The sequence below is a fragment of the Orbicella faveolata genome, unplaced genomic scaffold (genome assembly GCF_042242905.1).
Source record: "Orbicella faveolata isolate gen_17 unplaced genomic scaffold, um_ofav_v1 contig_24, whole genome shotgun sequence".
Taxonomy (NCBI): domain Eukaryota; kingdom Metazoa; phylum Cnidaria; class Anthozoa; order Scleractinia; family Merulinidae; genus Orbicella; species Orbicella faveolata.
The window spans coordinates 9472775-9481562 of record NW_028301552.1 but is presented as its reverse complement, the minus strand read 5'-3'; the positions used below and the strand labels follow the sequence as shown (position 1 = coordinate 9481562).

Genomic DNA, 8788 nt, shown 5'->3' with positions numbered 1-8788 from the left:
TTTTTGTTCATGTGTATATTCGCTTTCTCAATTTTACCTATGTGATATTTATGCTGAAACGCGAATGCAAACAGTAAAAAATATTAATAATCGAACTCGTTTGCTATATTAGATGGCGATTACATGTTATGAAATCGTTGAAACGCGTTGTATTACTTCAAAAAGTCATGGCAATGGCTGCTTCATTGTAATTCTTGGCGAGCTTTGTTTGTTTTCGTGGTTGGGGTGAATTATTCACAAACGCTGTCAGCGGGCAACCACTGGCAGTAACTTACACTAATGGGAAAACTTGCGTTCGATTGATTCTGAACGTGGGCAAACTAAGATCGTGATGTTCTAAGAGCTAATGAACGGGGCTTTTTTTTAACTCTTGAACATTTTCCTCTCTTTATATCCCATTTAGCATGTACAAATCTCTTTTGGCGGTGTCTTTGTTGTGAAAATACCCGGACCGCGAGGACAACAATTGGAGGGAGCAAACCATCTGTATTTGCCAAGGTACGTTGGCGAGAGTTATCTTTGATGGCCTCAAATTTTTTGATGCTTTAGGATAACATTCGCGTAATTCATTCCATTAAGTGAACATTTTTCATTTGAAAGTCATCTACCTAATCACAGTTTTTTGGCAAGACAAGAACTAGAAACGTTTTCTCGCCTCTAGCCTTAAAACGGTGACTGTCTTCATGAATTAATCGCCGATCATTTCAGTTTTTTTGTCTTTGCTGACAGTTCATATGCAAATCTAACAAGCTAGATAGCCACCTTCTATATTAATATGCACTCTCAAACAAGCTTACGTAAAATAAATTTAGAATTGTGACCACATAGTCTTCTGAAAAGCGCGTTAAACGATCGACCTGTGCGAGGGAGTATTTTAAATGTTTTCAAAGAAGAGCGATCTAATCGCCCGCGTTACCGAATGCTAGCTTAGCTGTTGAGCGTCCTAGAATACGTGCTGTATTTACATATTCAAAACTACAGCGAGAGGAAGCCTGTGATGAAACAACGGTAGACGAGGCCCTGCAATTCAAAAAGAAGCGATCCGTGGCGTGGAACGAGTGGATCGCAATGGTCAATCGCGAGATCAATAGAGCGGTCCGCTTGTAGAGTCTACTTTCACGAAACGCGAACATAATAATTTACAGCTGGAAGCTATCACAGCAAGATTTCCTTCTTTTCAGACTGAGCAAATTTATCAATTTTGGGAGGAAAAGAGATCCGTAGAAACACCGATTTTGTTTTACCCACGAAGGACTTTACCGCGTGTAAAAAATATCTTGGAAAGAAGGCCAAACGGAATATTTAAAGGTGAAGAATTTTATTGGTAAACAAGGAAACTGACCGCAGCTGAAACGATTCGAGAAAGAATCGCACAAGACAACGAACATTTGAGGATATTCTGAAAGGTAATGAATGAAAATGATTTTTTTTTCTTTCGTATATGTTTCATTTTTCTTATCTTAAATTCATAAAAAAACCGCCGTCGGGTTAAGTGTATGTCTTCATTCGTTTTAGTGTAAGGAATTACGTAAATTTTTTTCTTTCATTTCGATTGCGCTCCATTTCCAAACACTTCCATCGCTGTTAATGGTCAGTGAAGTATTATTTAAAATATATCTTTCCAAAGAAAATTAATAACAAGCGAAACTTTCTTAAAAAGACGAACTTCCAGCCCATGTTTTTGCGTGACTTGCGTGGGTCTCAGCTTTTTCATGAGGCGTTTTCGTATTTCTCTTTTTTTCCTTCCTTTTGAAAGGTAGTGCGATTCTATTATTTACTTCTTTGTGTCAATATGAACGCTGCATGCATGAGGACAAGTAAATACTAAAACGTTTTCAGTTATCAATTACAGAGATATATATTGCTCTCTACTGTGCGTGATTTTGTTGTTTGAAAGAAAGAACCCCTTGAATCAATTGCTTTCTGTACTAATGTTTCAAAGCTAGCGACGAAACTAAATAGTTGGTTGTTATTCATTGGTAAGAAAAACTGTCTTTCCTTGAACTTCGTTTTCTGTTAAAAATTAAGGCTTTATTACTTTTTGTACGCTATCTCCTGACGTACAGAAATCCTTTTATTCAAATGAAACGAAGTCAAAGATCTTTGTACGACCATACTGATAACATCAAGCTTCATACAAGTAAATGGGGTAATAAACTCGAGCATATTTTAATATTGTCATTGCTTTATAGATGGCACGCGCAGGTTTTAGCGGATCTCCTAGACCTTATAACTCCAGCGATAAAAAAAAGTAACTTTTACCTAAAAACCCATGAAGAATATAAATAACGTGGAAAAAAATTAAATGTCAAAAAATTCAAGTGTACGTCTATGTTAACCGCTGACTAGTTATCTAAACATGAAATGTTCGCAATTGATAAGCTTCAAATCTCTCCTTGCGATTTTAAGATACTAAGAAGCATAAGAAGATTGTCACCTTCTCGGTTTTGTCTTGACGAATTACAAAGTGTTAAGAACGAAAAACACAAGAAATATAACGCAATCAGCAGGGACATTTAATTTATATTTTGAGCTAAGGACAAAAAATGTGATTACCGTTGCTGAGTCGCCATTGTTGTTATTGTCGAGGTTGTTACTAACTTGTCGTCGTTGTCATCGTCGTTGTCATCGTCGTTGTTGTTTTTCATCCTTGTTTTTGTAGGTTTGGTGACGTCGCCGTCATCGTCGTTGCTGTTATTTTCCCATCATCATCGTCATTATCGTTATCTTTGTTGCCTCGTCGTTATCATTGTTGTTGTGGAGCTTTAGATTGGACTACGAGTAGGAGATTAAGTATGAGTACGATTTTCGATTTCAAACCAGTGACGTTTCCAGAGTCCTAGTTCTTCATGCTGGTTTTAGGCAGAGAGGCTAGCTCATGGGATGAAATGGATATGTGATGTGATAATGCGAAGCCTGGAAACTAGAACTGAAAAATCGTTCTCGTACTCGATCTCCCACTCATACTCAAATCTAAAGTCCGTCATTTTCATTGCTGTTGTTTTTGTTGCCTCGTCGTTGTCGTTTTTGTTATTTTCTCGTCATCATCGTCATTGTCATTGTTGTTGTTTTTGTTGCCTCATCGTTGTTGCTGTTGTTTTCTTTTCGTCATAATCGTCGTTGTTGTTGTTATTTTCTCGTCGTTGTCGTTGTTATTTTCGTTTCGTCATCATCATCGTCGTTGTTAACTTTTCGTCGTCGTCGTACTTTTTTTTCGTCGATGTTGTTTTTTCTTCGACGTCGTCTTTGTTGCTTTTTTTGTCGTCGGATTGGTTGTTGCTGTAGTATGTGATTGAGTGTTCCTGCTCAACCAAGTATAATCTTACTCAGCTATAAAAAGTAGCAACTATACGACGATGGACAAAAGATATTTTTACCACAATTGCTACTAATCTCGCAATCTGATTGGCTAATTTGTTGTTATCGATAAGGGTCCAGACAACGCTGCTCGCGTCAATGTGTCACGCTCTTGGTCACGCTCTAAAAAAAAAAAACATTTTTTTGACGTTGATATTGTGGTTCATTTTGACCACTGTGGTGACCCATATCGTTGTCGATAACAGTACAGACAACGCTAAAACGCATTCGATTTGTTAAATCGAATTTTGGCTCTGTCAAGCTCTCAAAATATCTTTTTTTAAATACTTCCATAAAATTAAATAAGTCGCCGTACATTTCCATTTATGATGTTACAGAAGGATAATGCTGTCCTTACCGGTGCTTATCTTTACTCTTATCAACGGTTTGTTTGACATAATATTTTCATTGTAAGGAGAAGTTTATTCAACAACTTGGTCATAACAAGGCAGATTGAGGGGTTTTCGTTTCTTTGTGTTTTCAATCAACATGCATTAGAGCATTTTTTTACAAAAGAATCAAATACTTAAATCAGCATTGTTGTAACACATCAATTCAAATACAAATTAAGATTGTTAAACAATAGCCTTGATTTACCAGGTGTTTTGATCAAATTGTGAAATTGTGAGAACGAAGCAGATGGGCGAGATGTTATCGGTACATTTGCGGATTTCAATAAAACGTTTTAATCGCACACGCGACGCCATCAAGATTTTAAAACCTTAATTGATGGCAAAAAGCTTTTTACATGTTTCACACCAGGCAGAAATGTGAAAGTCAATGAAAACCATTATGGCGAAACACTGCTTTGCTTTTCAGAGCAAATCCGACGCGGAAATGTACGAATTTCGCGTTTCCTTTCATCAGATGCCCAGACTGTTCCTCGCCTGGAGAGCCCAAACAGTTTTACAGGCATTTTTATCCCCCAATATGATGTTATCATCCATGTAAAGCGCGTAGTAGCAGTATTCCCGGGGACACTGGGTACCATGTCTAAAAATAACTTGAGATTGAGAAAGGCGGTTTCACTCTGAAAACGCATCAAGTGTTTTCCGTCCACACTCCAACAGAGGAAATTGAAAATCCCACAATCACTGGCCATTTTGGATTTGTGTTTGAGGAAAACTCGGTCAGGGAAATCACGTGATTATCGTGACGTCATCGTTTTCAAAAAGCTCCGTTTTCAGCCTGTTTTCCGTCCACAAGAAAATGAAAACCCGGCGTTTTCAGATTCCTCCGGTTTGAAGAGCGTTTACGAAACGCTCCATTTACGCGACGGATTGGTGTGGACGGTAGGCTTAACTGTAGATATAAAGCTGCGTTTTGAAATCTCTCAAGCGTAGTGTGGACGGGGAGGTTATAAGAGGGAGAGGGGGTGGGGGCTAACTCTCGTATTTTCCATCCTCTCTTGTACCAACATAATCTTACTACACTGTTTTTATTTTATCTACAGAACGAAATTCAAAGGAAACTCCGACTCGATGTCTTCTCCATCAAAACAGAACTCTTGCACGATACCTGCAAAGAAATCAGCTCTGAAAGAAACTGTAGATCTCCTTCGCGTACAAGCCAAAATGCAGCGGATGAAAGTATCCAGATCAGCCGAGGAAATAATGAACTACTGTTTAGAAAATGCTCGGGACGATTGCCTTCTTCAAGGGATTCCTGCGGGCGGAAACCCGTACAAGGAAGGAAAAAATTGCCCGGTTATGTAACCTGTCAACTTAAATTGTGTTGTAAAATCGTTAGTTTATTCCGAGCTATAATTCGTTATTTATTTCAATTTAATGTGCACGTGAACATTATATTCGGCCTAACTTTGAAATTCATCTAAAGAAGAATTTGAAACTGGCTTTCCTTTTAAGGAGAGATCTAAACGGGTTTTAGCTGATCATTGAGTTATAGTAACACGAGTGGAAGTTCGGAAGAAAAAGAAATGTTACGGAAACATGAGCAGATAGGCAAGTGTTTTTACAGATTTTTCGAGTTCTCCCAAACTTTCACGAATGTTTCAATAACTCGATAGAAACACGAAGAAAATGTTTGGTATATCATTTAGAAAACAGCCAAAAGAAAATAAAAGAACAAAGTTACTAAGACAACTTTTCTGCGTTTCTATAAATTTGCAGAAATACGCTTTTTAACCAATCAAAGCGTGTGTTTTCTTTGTTCTATTTTCTAATTAAGGTGGCTGAACACAGTTTTTGATACCTGTGTTTCACTCACCTTTTTCTCTAAAACCCTTGATCTCTCGGACGCCCAAAATGGCAGCAAGCAAGTTAACAACACAAAAATTTGGTTTTGCGATGGTGAAGCTGACGTATGTGCCGTTGCCATGGCAACACGAACAAAAATAAACAGGCCTTTAAAATCGGTTTTACTTATTTGTAGAAAATCTAGACATTAGATTTTCTTTATAATTTGCATACACCAAGCTTGTAACGAATCTCACAAGTTAACACCATTTTGCTAGTAATTTAACAGAGAGATCTTTTATTATCCCTTGTTGAAGGTTTACTGGAATATCTAGAGTTTCCTTTGTTAGAATTCAGTTATTTTCAATAATCCAGTTACCTATTTCCTAAAATATTTTTGTGCCAAATTTCGTGAAATTCTAATGGGTGGTTCTCGAGAAATAGGCGTATTTCCGAGAGTGCAATTTTCATTCAATCGCAATTTTTTGACTTACTACGCATGCGCTGCATTTAACTGGGTTCTTTCGGTAACAAAGAAAAAGCTGAGAATTGCTGAGTTCTTTGCATCTAAAGCCATCAATACACTGCATTCAGTTATAGAGAAAAATAGCACAGATACTGCGGGTGTTGAGCAAATAAAATGATCGCTCTATTGAAGGCATGTTTGCGTTTTGAAATCCTTGTGCGCGCGCTGAATTGCATCAGCAAAAGCGCGCGCGAAAACTGTGTTCGGCCATCTTAATTGTAACCGTCTGCGGAGACCTGACGTTTTTTTTTTCTGACCGATGGCTGAGTTTTTCGATCTGAAAATTTACTCATAGCTTAGAAATGGCTGAAATGTCATGTCATAGCTGAGAAATCATCGAAACTTCAACTGATAACTGAAATTCCAGCAAATCCGTTCGGACCGTCCAGGATATATTTTCGAGGGATCGATGTTTTCATTTTGCAAGGTCGGTGGAACGATTATTGAAGATACGAGTTTAATTTTGTATGCCACAGACGTTTCATCCCCGTGTGGGACAGTATTTAGAATGTTCATTTCACATATGTAAACACCGCTTTCAGTTAGACATACCCATCAAAAATTTGAAGTGAAGAACATGAAAATAAGTATAGAACCGACACGCGAGGGAATCAATCAATCAATCAACCAAAAAATATTTAAAAAAACTAAAGAAGCTACATCGATATATTGTAATGACGCGTGTAGTGCTTCGCTAAATATAGTAAAATTAATAATAAAATCATATGAATATCAAACGAAATCAAATGACTGGATTACGTGTTAGCGGTTGAAATAAACCTCTAAGTCACTTTTATTACAAAGAGAGGATGAGAGATGAGAGGATTAATCTCCGATTTAACCCCTGGCGCACTGTTGACGTTTCTCCAAACATTTTCCTTGCACAATCGTCTTTTGAAAAGTTCCTGATTTATTGCGTACGTAATTTTTACAATCTTGGAAACATTTGCGACGCTTTTTGGGTATAGTCTGTTAAAATTAAGCAGAAAATAGTAAAACCACACGCTGAACATTCAGTAAATAAAGTCAAGAATCTGGGATATGATAGATGAATGATATATAAACAAGCTCGCAAAGAATTAGGTTTCTGCAGTTTTTCATTAGCGCGTTATTCGGAAAAGTGTTTCACCCAAATTTATAGAGCCTTGTATGGAGACGCCATATTTGTGCCCCTCGGAGAGGCACAAATATGGCGCAGAAACATCTGTCACTGAGTTTTGCTATTGAAACGAGATGTTATTCCTATAGAACTCCGACACATTGAAATTACTACTTCCTCTAGTGCAAGAATTGTTCAGTTAGCAAAAACTAAAGCGATAACTCATCTTTTGACCCACACGACACCCTTCTCGGCCCGGTTATCTGGCCACCATTTAATATCACGCAACGTAAAAGCTCGGAAATTCAAACCTGCCCTATTACAAAACGAAGAACCCTGCCGAGCTAGAACGTTGTAAAACGTCTAGTTCCAAGATAATTTTTAATTTTAATATATGACTACGTCACAGGAAAACCAAGAATATAGGGAATTAACTCTCTTTGTGCTCTCTTGTTATACCTTATTTATAATTAGCGTTTATTCCGCCTGATTGCTATACGCAAGAGCTATAAACACAAGCGTATAGCTAAAGTAAAGCTCATCTCACAAAAAAGAACGTAAAGGCAGCGTAAACGTAAAGTTGCTTAAATGAGAAATTTACGACAGCGTTGCGCCAACTTAACAGGGCAGGAATGTTAGGTTTTCATGCTGTGCATAGCTTGGCGGTTTAAGCAATTTTTGAGCAATTTTTGCGCGAACGCACAAAGCTAGCAGCAAAGCCCACGAGGAACCGCCTACCTGGATTACCGGCATTTTTTTAATGCCGCCCCCTATTACATATTTTGGAGGGTATATTGTACTACCAAAAAGGTATCCTTTAAATTAGCAATATGGGAGGATGACGTCGTATCACGTGGTAGTTACGTCATCATATCCAAACAGCCACCATCTTGGATCCAACATCAGTTGGATTCCTTGATTTTTCGAATACGTCCGGAACTGTAGAAAGCCACCAAAAATGAACTAAAAGTAATCAAATCGGTAGAAAATTTGCGAAAAAGTTTAACAATTTTTAACTGCGTGAACCACTCTCCCCTCTGCCCCGCCTGGTCTGGGTATTGGTAAAAAAGAGTAACAGAGACGAAAACAAAGACTATACTAATCAAAAAGGGGCGTGCAAAAATTGTAATATAATTGTCATATTTCTCTTCGTCTAGAAACCGCTCCTCCTTCGCAGTTACTTGACTTATACTTAAGAATATAAATATTGTGTTAAAAAAAATTTAAATCCAGAAACTTTGCCATGTCGTGACGAAACGAAACCAACGTTGGTCGAGATTACCTAACGTTTGACCCAGATGGAAATCACCCATCGTTTTTAAAGTGGCTGCCTTTTAAGAGGACGATGAAAAATTAAACACTAGACCAGGTGACTTATTTTCAAGAGGCAGGTGCTTGGTTGTGCTATATATTGAGGTGAAGAAGAACTTATTCTTTTTTAGTATACTACATTTCAAGTGTCTGAAATATTGGTGAATTGTCAGCAGAGTTTTTCAGGTAGGTGAATTTAAGATCGCTATGTACTTAAGCTTGACTGTGAAAGAGTTATTAACACATGGTACATTCCTTTGTTTATATTTTTCGACAATACCGTAAGAGGCTTTCGAGTAA

General features: G+C 37.7%; 1 long non-coding RNA gene across 1 annotated transcript; it reads left to right on the top strand.

The window, feature by feature from the left end:
• The first annotated feature begins 507 nt into the window (after positions 1-507).
• On the top strand, positions 508-6209 carry LOC110060922 (uncharacterized). Its single transcript, XR_016208022.1, has 2 exons — positions 508-1406; positions 4811-6209. It is a non-coding gene; the product is annotated as an uncharacterized LOC110060922 (long non-coding RNA).
• The last annotated feature ends 2579 nt before the right edge of the window (positions 6210-8788 follow it).